The sequence below is a fragment of the Phoca vitulina genome, unplaced genomic scaffold (genome assembly GCF_004348235.1).
Source record: "Phoca vitulina isolate PV1807 unplaced genomic scaffold, GSC_HSeal_1.0 scaffold3, whole genome shotgun sequence".
NCBI classification, from domain to species: Eukaryota; Metazoa; Chordata; class Mammalia; order Carnivora; family Phocidae; genus Phoca; species Phoca vitulina.
Window position 1 is genome coordinate 53,747,490 of NW_022589706.1, and position 12,607 is coordinate 53,760,096.

Sequence of the window (12,607 nt, forward strand, 5' to 3'; positions counted from 1 at the left end):
CAAGGGTTAGTAGGCTGTTGGTTGAATTATTTGACTAAGTTTAGCTTACTTGCTTTTGTGGTGTAATTCTGTATACCTAATGACCCTTGTTCTAACATTCTCACCTGGATTTTTCTATTTAAGCTTAAGTAAGTATTCACTCTGTAACTTTCTAAACACATTAAGAAATATTAAGCCTGTATCACCCTTGGCAATGGTCTTCTTTTTGTATAGTGCTATAGGGAGGTTGTATATGATTAATAGTTTAAAGACTTATTTATTTATCTGAGAGAGAGAAAGAGCCCGTGCTGGGGGAGGGGCAGAGAGAGAAAGAGAAAGAGAGAGAGAGTTCTCAAGCGGATTCCCAGCTGAGCGTGGAGCCTGATGCAGGGCTTGACGTGGGGCTCGATCCCACGACCCTGAGATCATGACCTGAGCTGAAGTCCGGAGCTGGATGCTTAACCGACTGAGCCACCCAGGCACCCCTAGGATTAATAATTTAAATGCAAGTCCTGGTACAGGCATGCTGAATTCACAGATCAGACCTGTAATTGTTATGTGACCTTGAACAAATTACTTAACTGCTTGCAATTTCTGTTTTCTCACTTTGTCCCGATAGAACTCCATGCTCTAGATATATCAAACCACTTCTTGGTTCTCTGAAAATACCATTTTCTGTTTGGGCTCAGGGTCTTACAGATGCTGCTCCCTGTCACTAGAACATCTTTCACTCCACACCTCCTCGCCGTTTCTTCTGGTTCCTTTTTTACTCGTTCTTCAGCTCTTAGTTTATAAATCATCTCCAGGAGGCTTTTTCTGAGGCCTCTAAGTATTAATTAGCTAATGATGTGTCATAATAACAATCACTTCATTTTTACCCTGATTTGCTAGTGAAAGGAAAAAGAGAAGTCAACTGACTTGTCCAAGGTTATAAAGCCTGTTTGGGGCGGAGCCAAGGCATAGTGCCGGGATTGTTCCATCCCTTTCCTCTCATTACTTCTGTTTCAATTATCACGGCCAGCTCCACCCTGATTGCACCCAATCTGTGGAATGCTGAGCCTTCCCTCCACAAAGAGACCTTCTGTGCGTTTCTGGGTGAGGTGCATTTCTTCTCCATGACATGGTAATTCACCAGGTGCCTCAAACATCCTGACTGCTATCCCTTGCCAGCTCTATGAGCCTTCTTCCCTCACTGGGTCATCAACTGCTTTGATCTTAATCTGGATTGATGCCTATCTCCTGGAGTTTCTCCTTGCCATTGGTGTTAACAAGTCACCACCGTAATTTGGTTAGCTTTCTCCAGAGTTCACATGGGGAGCCCACTGCTCCTATGTTTTTCTATTTTGCTTTATAAACAATTCACTTAGGGGCGCCTGGGTGGCTCAGTCAGTTAAGCATCTGCCTTCAGCTCAGGTCATGATCCAAGGGTCCTGGGGAATCCAGCCCGCTTTGGTCTCCCAGCTCAGCGGGTTGTCTGCTTCTCCCTCTTCCCATCCCCCCTCCCCCACTCGTGCTCGCTCTCTCTCTCAAATAAATAAATAAAATCTTTAAAAAAATATATAAACAATTCACTTAGCTGCCTAAGCTAGGGACATCGGTTTCATCACAGACTGACCCTCTCTCTCTGCTTTGCATCCAACTGGTCTCTGGGTCCTGTAACTTCTACCCCATTAACAAGTCTCATATGTAATTGTTCCTCTCGATTCTCTGTGAAAATGCCTGAATTATGCCTCTCAGCTTTCACTGCACCATTGATGTAACTTTCTAACTAGTCTCCCAGACCCCCAGCTATCCCTTCCAATCGATCTTATTCACTGCAAAATCATTCTTCTAAAGAGCAGATTTTAAAAGGTCATTCTCCTACTTGAGATTCTTCAATGGCTGCCTATCACCTGCAGCCAATATCACTGAGCTTAGGTTGAGTATTACTTTGCTGAGGCTGCCATAACAAAGTACCACACAGACTGAGTGGCTTGAACAACAGAAATTTGTTTTTCTTACAGTTCAGGAGGCTAGAAGCCCAAGATCAAGTTGTCCTCAGGGTTTTCTTCTGAAGCCCCTCTCCTTGGTTTGCCGATGGTCATCTTTTCCGAGTATGTTCACATGGTCTTCCCTCTGTCCGTGTCTCTGTCCTTAATCTCCTTTTCTTTTCCTTCTTTTTTTTAAGATTTTATTTATTTATTTGACAGAGAGAGAGATAGCAAGAGAGGGAACACAAGCAGGGGGAGTGGGAGAGGGAGAAGCAGGCTTCCTGTCGAGCAGGGAGCCTGATGTGGGGCTTGATCCCAGGACACTGGGATCATGACCCGACCCGAAGGCAGACGCTTAACAACTGAGCCACCCAGGCGCCCCTTAATCTCCTTTTCTTATGAAACCACCAGTCATAGTGGATTAGGCCTACCCTAGTGACCCCATTTTAACCTTATATACCTATTTATTTATTTATTTATTTATCCCACTGAGGCATTTTATTTGCACATATGTATTACATCCTTAGAAAAAGAATCCCAGGATTTTCTCTCCTGTGGGTTTTCATCTTGTTTCTTCATGGTCCATGATGCCAGCTGAGGTTGTCGGTAGAGTGAAACCAAACTGGCGGGGTGGGAGCAGGTTATTCTGCCAATTTTCTAGATCTTTCAGTTGTACATCAAATCTGGGGCTGATCACTCCACACTTGTTTAACCTTCCCATGAGGTTCACAACAATTTTCCCAGCTCTGTGATCATCAATGATTTCAAATTCGCCAATGTAACATGCTTCATCATCACAGTGAGAAACTGGACGATGACTTTGGAGCATGGCCAAATAAGAACCTGGCATTTGCCTTTCCTTTCAGGAGCGTTAACGCTCTTGAGAACATCTGCTGGGTCATTCACGCGCACCATTATGGCGGCACGGAAAGATGGCCGAAAGAACCTTATTACCTTTTTAAATAGCTTATCTCCAAATAAGGTCACATTCTGAGGTACTGACAGGACTTCAACCTATAAATTTTATCAGGTTCAAAATAACAAGTGGCTTACTCATCTGATTCTCTATAAAAATTCTTATTATTTGTACTCATGATTGCCTTAAAATACACAAAATACTTAGTTGGCCCAAAAACTGGCCCAGTCTTCCTTGAACCTTTCAAAATTTAATACTCCTCTGGCGGAAAGAGATCTAAATTCCAAACCACTTTTATAATCATTCCATAAATACTTTACTCAACATGCTATTCATCATTCAGAAGCTAAACTTTACACCGAGTAGGTAAACTGGTTATACTTAATTATTGAAGAAAAATATGTGCACATTATAAAAATTCAACAGGTAAAAAGGGTTACACAGTAAAAAACAAAACAAAACAAATCTCTCCCTCCTACTACAGATCTTCGTTTCTCCTTCCAAGAGCCTATTAGGATTACTAATTTTCTGTGTGTGGATATCTTGGGAAAAACAGTCTTTACCAGCATACATGTGTGAATGATGTACATATGCACATACACACACACAATTCTTTTATGATACACGTGGGGAAATACCATTTATACTGTTCTGCACCTTGTATGCCTTATGTAAAAATATGTTTTGGTGTATGTTCAATTTCAGTGAATATTTTCACATATTTCCCTACAGGTAGAGAGATGTGAGACATAGCGTTTTATTGTTGGAATGTATCAGGATTTGCTTAAAAAGTTTTTTTTTTTTTAAAGATTTTATTTATTTGTTTGACAGAGAGAGACACAGGGAGAGAGGGAACACAGCAGGGGGAGTGGGAGAGGGAGAAGCAGGCTTCCCACTGAGCAGGGAGTCTGATGCGGGGCTCGATCCCAGGATCCTGGGATCATGACCTGAGCCGAAGGCAGACGTTTAACGACTGAGCCACCCAGGCGCCCTGCTTAAAAAGTTTTATATTGAGGGCGCCTGGGTGGCTCAGTTGGTTAAGCAACTGCCTTCAGCTCAGGTCATGATCCTGGGGTCCTGGGATCGAGTCCCGCATCGGGCTCCCTGCTCAGCGGGGAGTCTGCTTCTCCCTCTGACCCTCCCCCCTCTCATGCTCTCTCTATCTCATTCTCTCTCTCAAATAAATAAATAAAAGCTTTAAAAAAAAAAAAAGTTTTAAATTGATATAACTGTGGGGCTTCTAGTCTTTTGCTTCTTTTACTCTAATTACTATCTCATTTCTTTTCCTTGTCTAATTGCATTGTCTGGTCGTTATTATATAATAATGTGTTCTAGACATTTTTGTCTCAATTTCAGCCTATTAGCCTATTTCTTCTATTGTTCTATCATTAGGCATGATGCTGATTTTGACCCCTGTTGTTTTTTTTTTTTAAAGATTTTATTTATTTATTTGACAGAGACAGAGACAGCGAGAGAGGGAACACAAGCAGGGGGAGTGGGAGAGGGAGAAGCAGGCTTCCCACGGAGCAAGGAGCCCGATGCGGGGCTCAATCCCAGGACCCTGGGATCACGACCTGAGCCGGAGGCAGACGCTTAACGACTGAGCCACCCAGGTGCCCCCTTTGACTCCTGTTATATGTGTAGGTTGTTACTACCGTTTTTAATATTTTAAAAATATCTACGGGAAGAACACACTTCCAGCCCCATGGTTCTTTTTAAATTGAACTAGCTCAATTTGCATAACATTCCTAGTCTTTACTTGCCCTATTTTATGATTCTCTTGGGAGGATAAATCACTTATTTGGAAAGAATGAATCAAGCCTGCTTAGTTCAGTACCTCCGGCTCTCCCCTTGGAAGCAAGTCCTCCATGTGGATGAAACCCCTCTGGTTCAAAATGTGTAGTTGACTTAGTGGTTGCTGATTTGTGGCATTCAGTTGGCAGTCTATTTGACTCATACACTAAGCTGCATCTTCCAAAGTATTTGTAATCAATATTATATTAAATACTGGTTTCTTATTCCATACACCACTAATTTCCCATTTCACTTTTTTCTTTCCTTTTTTTTTTTTTTTAAGTGTTCAGGTGTTTTCTTGAGTTCTTTAGATATCCCAACAATAAGTTTGTGATCATATTTTATTAAAAGTTTTAAAAATCTAGGGGCGCCTGGGTGGCTCAATCAGTTGAGTGTCTGACTCTTGGTTTCAGCTCATGTCATGATCCCAGGGCCGTGGGATTGAGCCCCTCTTTGGGCTCTGTGCTCAGCACACAGCCTGTTTGAGATTCTTTCTCTCTCTCTCTCTCTCCCTCTGCCCCTCTCCCTGCTCAGGCGCTCTCTCTCTCTTTCTCTCTAAAAATAAAATAAATAAAATCTTTTTAAAAACGTTTTAAAGATCTAGAATGGATGGTTAATCCATTTTTAACAATGACTGTGGACAATTTAATCAATTGCCAGTTTATTGATATAGGCACATAGTATGTGCTGAATAAATAATTATTTAATTAAATTTTAAATCATTGTATTCATATATTCATAAGTAAATGCAACACTGTCTTCATGTTATGCGCTTTCAGGTCTGATTCCCCAAATTATTCATTCTCACACCATATCAGTTAAAAGTCTTCAATAAAGAGCATCATGGGGATGTGGATTATTCTCTTCTAGTTTTAGAGGCTAAGAAAGGGTTTCATTTCCACTCAAATATGGTACCAGAAAGGTGTCTTATAGAACGAATTAATATACTACAATTATCTGTGTATACAAATAATGTTACAGCTACCAGAATATAATAGCCTGTAGACAAGGAAGGAGATAACAATCATAAGTACAAGAGCAAACCACTCCTCACATCGTTATTTAATAAAGTAGTGAATTTAAACCAAGAACCTCATCTGTGGTTTGTATTAGGAGTAAAATTGCCCTTTGGAGTTCTTTTCAGGGACTGAAGTTATATCAGTTCTTTTAAATTAATTCTTTAGAGAGCGCCTGGGTGGCTCAGTCACTTGGCATCTGCCTTCGGCTTGGGTCATGGTCCCGGGGTCCTGGGATCAAGCCCCGCATCGCATTGGGCTCCCTGCTCCCCTGCTCGGCAGGGGGCCTGCTTCTCCCTATCCCACTCCCCCTGCTTGTGTTCCCTCTCTCACTGTCTCTGTCAAATAAATAAATAAAATCTTCTAAAAAAATAAATTCTTTAGGCAGAGGTTTCTTTGAACACAACATGATGATGGTAATAAAGTACTTTAAAGTAGAAAAAAGAAGTCCTACTTTGAAAGGTTTTATAAGTGAAGTTCCTGGAAGGAAGAGTATTAGGGTTAAGGGTGTGGTTATTACAGCCAGACTATGTCTTTACAAACCTCAACTTCGGCACAGACTAGCTGTGTGAATTTGAAAAATTTCCTTGACTTCTAAGAGCCTCAGATTCTGTATCAGTAAAATGAGAAGGAAAATAGTAATTCCCTGTAAGCCCATATGACATTATTGTCAGGATTAAGTAAAGGTAATGCATGTAACACAGTACCTAGAGTAGCAGGAATATAGTAAGTTTTCAATAGATATTAGTAAATACGATTTATTTTAAATATAATTATTGACATTCACATTAACTCTCTTCTCTTTATCCCTTCCATCAGTTAAAATCTATATACAATTTTACCATCCATTTAATTGTCCTTTCTACTTAAACATGAGCACATTATTGTTACGTGGCAAGGAAAAGCTGAGTTGGAATGTATGTACAGTTTCTTTTTTCCTTGGAAATGTACCATAAACACAGCGTGTAAATAATCCAAAAAAATGTTCTTTTCATCTGAGACTTTTTACGGTTCATAGATTACATATTTTTCCGCTAACAACTTAAGTGGGGATTATTTGGGATAGGAAAAAAGGATCCTGCTATGCACTGCCCACCCCTTTCCGGCTGTAATGACTCAAGTAGACTTTCCTGCATAAGGGAGTTGGAGCCACCAAAGAAAAATGGACAATTTTATGGGACTACCAAATATTAATAACATTTTATTCTAACTTTTCTAGTTGAGTACCATTAAAAACACTTCAAAGGAACATAATTAATTATGAACATTCTACATTTTGACTAAGTATTTAATTTATACTTCATTTTCATGGCTAGATATCAAATAGTGGTTAAATTCTAACATTTTGTTATATGTGATTACAATCAAATAAAAATAATATATAAATGAAATCTCTGGGGCCGTATGCCCAAATGTTGACAGCATTCATGACAATAGTGGCTCCTCCTGATTCTTGTCCTCTTCCTCTGCTTCCATTCAGTTTTTCTGTAACTTCCACATTTTCTATAATGAGCATGTAACCAAGAATATAACCTTTATTTAAAAAGAATTCCAAGGTTATGTCTAAATGACCCACAACATCTAGATGAAAGTCAACCTTGAGTCCACTATTTAGATACACTGATGAAAGAAGCTTCATCTCTTCCACAAGCAACACTTTTATTTTCTGTTTTATTATGGCCAAAAACAGTTTTAACAAATTTTATTACTAAATTCTTACAAACCTGCTAATGAAAAATTTTCATATGTATTATTCTTTTCTGTGCATTTACATCCATAGATGCTATTTATTTTTTCTTCTTTCTTTCTTTCTTTCTTTCTTTCTTTCTTTCTTTCTTTCTTTTTCTTTCTCTTTCTCTTTCTTTCTTTCTTTCTTTCTTTTTCTTTCTTTCTTTCTTTCTTTCTTTCTTTCTTTTCTTTCTTTCTTTCTTTCTTTCTTTCTTTCTTTCTTTTCTTTCTTTCTTTCTTTCTTTCTTTCTTTCTTTCTTTCTTTCTTTCTCTCTCTCTCTCTCTCTCTTTCTTTCTTTCTTTCAATTCAGTTAGCCAACGTATAGTACATCATTAGTTTCTGATATAGTGGTCAATGATGTGCTTTTTAAATCATTGCCAAGCTTTTGCGTTCATGAAATATGGGTGCCCTCTAGAGGCCAAATTACTTACAGAAAAAGTGATACACAGTACTCTTAGAAAAGGGGCTTCTTCATTAGAGAGGGATGTGGATTACATCTAAAGAGAACCAACAAATGTTTCAGCCCTGTGTTTTATCAATTTTGATTCAGTATAATTTACATAAATAAAACATTCTTCTTTTAAGTGTGTAATTTGATGCGTTTCACAATTGTATAGACCATGATCAAAATATGGAACATTTCTATCAACCTCAAAAGTTCTTTTGTACCCCTTTTAGTCAGCCCCAGATGAGCAGTGCAATATGGAATAGAAATGGTGAGAAAAGACATCCTTGCCTTGTTCTTAATCTTAGGGGTCTTTCATCATGAAGTAGAAGGTGAGCCATGGGTTATTCCTAGATGTCCTTTATCAGCTTGATGAATGTCCTTCTATTTCTAGTTTTCTGAGAGTTACTTTTATCATGAATAAATGTTTAATTCTATCAAATACTTTTTCTACGTCTATTGAGATCATCATTGTTTTTTCTTCTTCAATCTGTTACTATGGTGAATTACATTGATTATTTAATGTTGAACCAGACTTACATTCCCAGAATAAACCCCTCTTGATCATGATGTATTACACATATTTATACATATTGCTATTAAATTTGCTATTGTTTTGAAGATCCTTGTTACTATGTTGGTGAGGGATCTTGGTCTGTAGTTGACCTCTCTTGTAATGTTTTGATATCAGGGCAATGGTGGCCTTATAAAGTGAATTAGGAAATGTTCCTTCTTCTATTGTCTGAGAGATTTGCATAAGATTGTTATTATTGCTCTCTTAAATGTCTGAGATAATTCATCAGTGAAGCCTACTACCCGAAGATTCTTTGTCACATGGTTATTAATTACTAATTTGTTTTTAAAAATCTATATATAGTTATTAAATTTTTAAATTTTGGGGGCCAGTTTTAGATGATTTGTGTTTTTAAATAAACTTGTCTATTTTATTTCCATAGTCAAATACACTGCATTAAAGCTGTTTATATTATTACTTTATTAATATTTTAATGCCTTTAGCATCTGTAGTGATATCCCCTCTTTTCATTCCTTATCATGACAATCTGTGAGCTTCTGAGGGAGTTAATTCTGCCCTGCCTACTTCCTACTAAGTTAGCCTCCCACAGTTTGGTGAACACTTACAGAAGACATGAGACTCCTGAACAGAGACAAAGAAACTTGTTATGGCAAAAGTAGTTGCTAAAAATGACCAGTCCAGAAGGGAAATGAAGAAAATAATTTCATTTATAATGGCACCAAAAAGTTCATATGAAATACATAGTAATAAACCTAACCAAGGAGGACTTGTACACTGAAAACTACAAAATGTTGCTTAAAGAAATTAAAGACACAGATAAACGGAAAGACATCCTGTGTTCATGGTTCAGAAGACTTACTGTTGCTAAGATGCCAATATACCCAAAGCAGTTTACATTACTAGATTTAATGAAATGCCTATCAAAGTCCTAAAGGCCTTTTTTTGCAGAAATAGAAAAACCCATCCCCGAATTCATATGGAATCTCAAGGGACCCTGAATAGCTAAATAATCTTGGGGGAAAAAAAAAAGAACAAAGTCGGAGGTCTCACATTTTCTGATTTCAAAACTTATTACAGGGCATATTGTTAACTTGGATTTGTGTATATTGTTTTATATTCTAATACTGTGTTAAACTATCGAGAAACTGCTGTTCTTATCTACATTCCTCTGTACTTAAAGTGTTTTTTTCTCCTCCTGGCTGCTTTAAAAAATTTGTTTTCACTTTGTCACTGGTTTTGAGCAATTTGATTATGAAATCAGGATATAATTTGGTATAGTTTTCTTCATGTTTCTTCTGCTTTGGGTTCACTGAGCTTCTTAGACCTGTAGGTTTATACTTTTCACCAAATTTGGAAAATATTTTACTGTTATTTCTTTAAAAAGATTTTTGTTCTCCATCCCTTCTCTTTGGGGAATTCCAGTTATATTTGGTGCATTGAAGTTGTCCCAAGGCTCACTGATGCACTATTATATTTTTTAGCCTTTTTAAAAAAACACATTTCACCTTTGATAGTTTTTAGTGTTTTCAAGTTTACTAATCTTTATTTCTGCCACATCATTTTGCCAGCTGGAGGAAGGGACAGACTTACAGCCATATAGAAAGCTCATGTAAGAAAGAAGTGGAATTGTAGATAAGGAGGAATGAATGGACTAGTAATAAGTGCTTTTGGTGCAACTGGTTGTACATTTTTTTTTAAGACTTATTTATTTGAGAGAGAGAGAGCACACCTGAGCATGAGTGGGGGAAGGGGCAGAGGGAGAAGGAGACTCCCCACTGAGCAAAGAGCCCCCATTCACCCATTCAGCTTTGCTTAATGCTATGCTAGGTACAATGGGGATATAAAAGAAGTGGACTAAAGGGCATGCCTTCCTCCCGCATATAGAGCACAGAATCCTGCATATGTTGCTAGACTGATAACTACTCCTGGGCTGGAATCCTTTCTGTAGGATAATCACTCCTGGCTTCTATCCTAGCCTTATCAGACTACAACTGCCGGGACAAACCTGTAGCAAGACGAATGTTAGGATAACTTGTTCCTTGTAATGAGACTGCATACCAGAGGAACCCAGAAATGTCTCATCAATTAGAGAGATATAAGGTTATTATAAGATTTGGGGAAGGGTAGAGTTTAGGTGAAATTTACATAAAGCAATATTTTGGTAGGCTCAAAGCAGAAAAGAGCTGTGTGTAAAGGGGTCAACATCAGGTTGGACTGCAAAGTGGACCCAGGGGCCTATTCCTTGGAATTGATAAAGGTAAGATAGATGTGGAATGTGTTCAGAAATCCCTCATCTGAAGCTTTTTAGGTAGGTTGGAAATAAAGGCTGCTTCTTTGTTTGAAATTGACTTAGATCATGCAGAATAGGATGTTTCATTCTTATTCATTTGATTTTAAACATCAAATTTTCTGACAGTTATGATTTTAGAGAACAAGGATTCTAAGTAAGAAAGCGGTGGTCAAAGGGATTGTGATGAAACTCACAGCTGCAGCCTGATCATGAGAGAAATATTCTTTCCTTCCCCCTCCGCAGCTGGTTTTATCTGTCTCTTATCTGTGTCTGTTATTTGTTAAAAAACAAGATAACAGGTCCAAAATGGAGTTGCTTATGCTAAGCCCCACTTCACCAAACTGAGACTTAATGAGTGTAGAGGCCAAGGACAGGCCACCCCAAGATGGGCCACTTGGACATGAACATTATTTTGCCTTAAAAACAATCCAAACCCAGCAGATTCAGAAAAAGTTTTTCACTTCCCCAACTGCCTGCTTTACCAGGAAGAGAGCTATTAATAGAGATTCCTCTTTACCTAAGAAACTATCTGCATAATAGAGCACCTTTGTTTTCCAAACATCTCCTTTCACCTTCCTGTTAGTGGTCTCTCTCCCTTTGTATCCTCAGACCCCTACCCCTCTCCTTAGCTCATATAAGCATCATGTTACCTGACTGTCTTTGGAATTTCCAGGTCTGTGTGGATTCCCCATATGTATGCTATTAAATCTGATTCTGATTCCCTGTACATAAGGTATTAAATTTGGTTTTCTCCTGTTAATCTGTCTCATGTCAATTTGATTTTAAGTCTATCTAGAAGGACCTCCCTAATTCTTCCTTCCCATTAGTTTCCTTTGTCCTAGATATGGAATTTTAAACCAGCAACCAGGAATCACCTGATCAGCACTAGTTAGGTATTGTGACTGATAGATCCCTGCCATCCCCTAAAGTAAAGTAACTTTGCAATAACAAACCTATTTTTTTGCTAGTATAACTTTCTTGTTCCTGCTCCCTTCTGCCCAGAAAAGTCTTTCATTTTGTACAGCTCCTCAGAGAGCCTTTCAATCTGCTAGATTGGATGCTGCCTGATTCAAATTGATTTTTGATCAAAGAAACTCTTAATTTTTAAAAATATGCTTCAATTTGTCTTTTAACATATTCCAGCATAGTGAATGGTCAGTCTGACTTTTACTTTTTCAGACGGAGTTGATATTTTGCTTCCTCCTTCGTTGTCAATTCACCACACAATGCAGGTTCCTAAGCTGTGTTAACTTGGTCATCAACTCTGGAAAATAATAGACATCGGTCATTTTTTTTCCTTCCAAAAGTGGAGATAAGGTAGAGCCATAGAAATCCTAAAGTTCACTCACACTCACACCTTTGTTTCTCTCTCCAGCTCCCAGGTATCCCAAGATGGTACTAAAGGAGTAGGAAGCAAAGAAGCGGTTAACATGCTTCTGGCTTTAAATCAATTCCACGTAGCCTCGGAGGTGGTAGGACATTTCTGGCTAGGGTAAAAAGAGGCATGCTGCTTGGACTGATTAGTTTAGACACCTTACCTGTGTCCTCACTGTAGGAAAATCAGAGGTGTAGCGGGTGGGTGAGAAGTCACACCGCTAACAGCCAGTCTCAGGGACGCAACCCATCCCGCACCCCGGCGTCCTGCTCCCCATCCCCCATCCTTTGCTCAGCCAGGGGCTTAGGTCCTGGCCCCGCCCCCTTACAGTCCCGGAGTTTCTTTGGCCCCGCCCCCGACCGACTCGGAGCACGGTTTCTGGCCCCGCCTCCCGGCATCCTGTAGGCCCTGCCCCCAGCCCTGAGCTTGGCTCCCGGCCCCGCCCCGGCATGACGCCCAAAGCCGGCTGCGGGAGGGACCGGCTCCCCGGCCCGGCCGGGTGGGGGCGGAGCCCAGTGTGCAGCTGCGAGGACGGCAGCGGCGGGGGGTGGAGCCTCC

The 12,607-nt window shown here is 39.4% G+C and overlaps 1 pseudogene; it reads right to left on the reverse strand.

Moving 5' to 3' along the window:
• Nucleotides 1-2,472: 2,472 nt before the first annotated feature.
• On the reverse strand, nt 2,473-2,867 carry LOC116628164 (annotated as a pseudogene).
• Nucleotides 2,868-12,607: the final 9,740 nt, after the last annotated feature.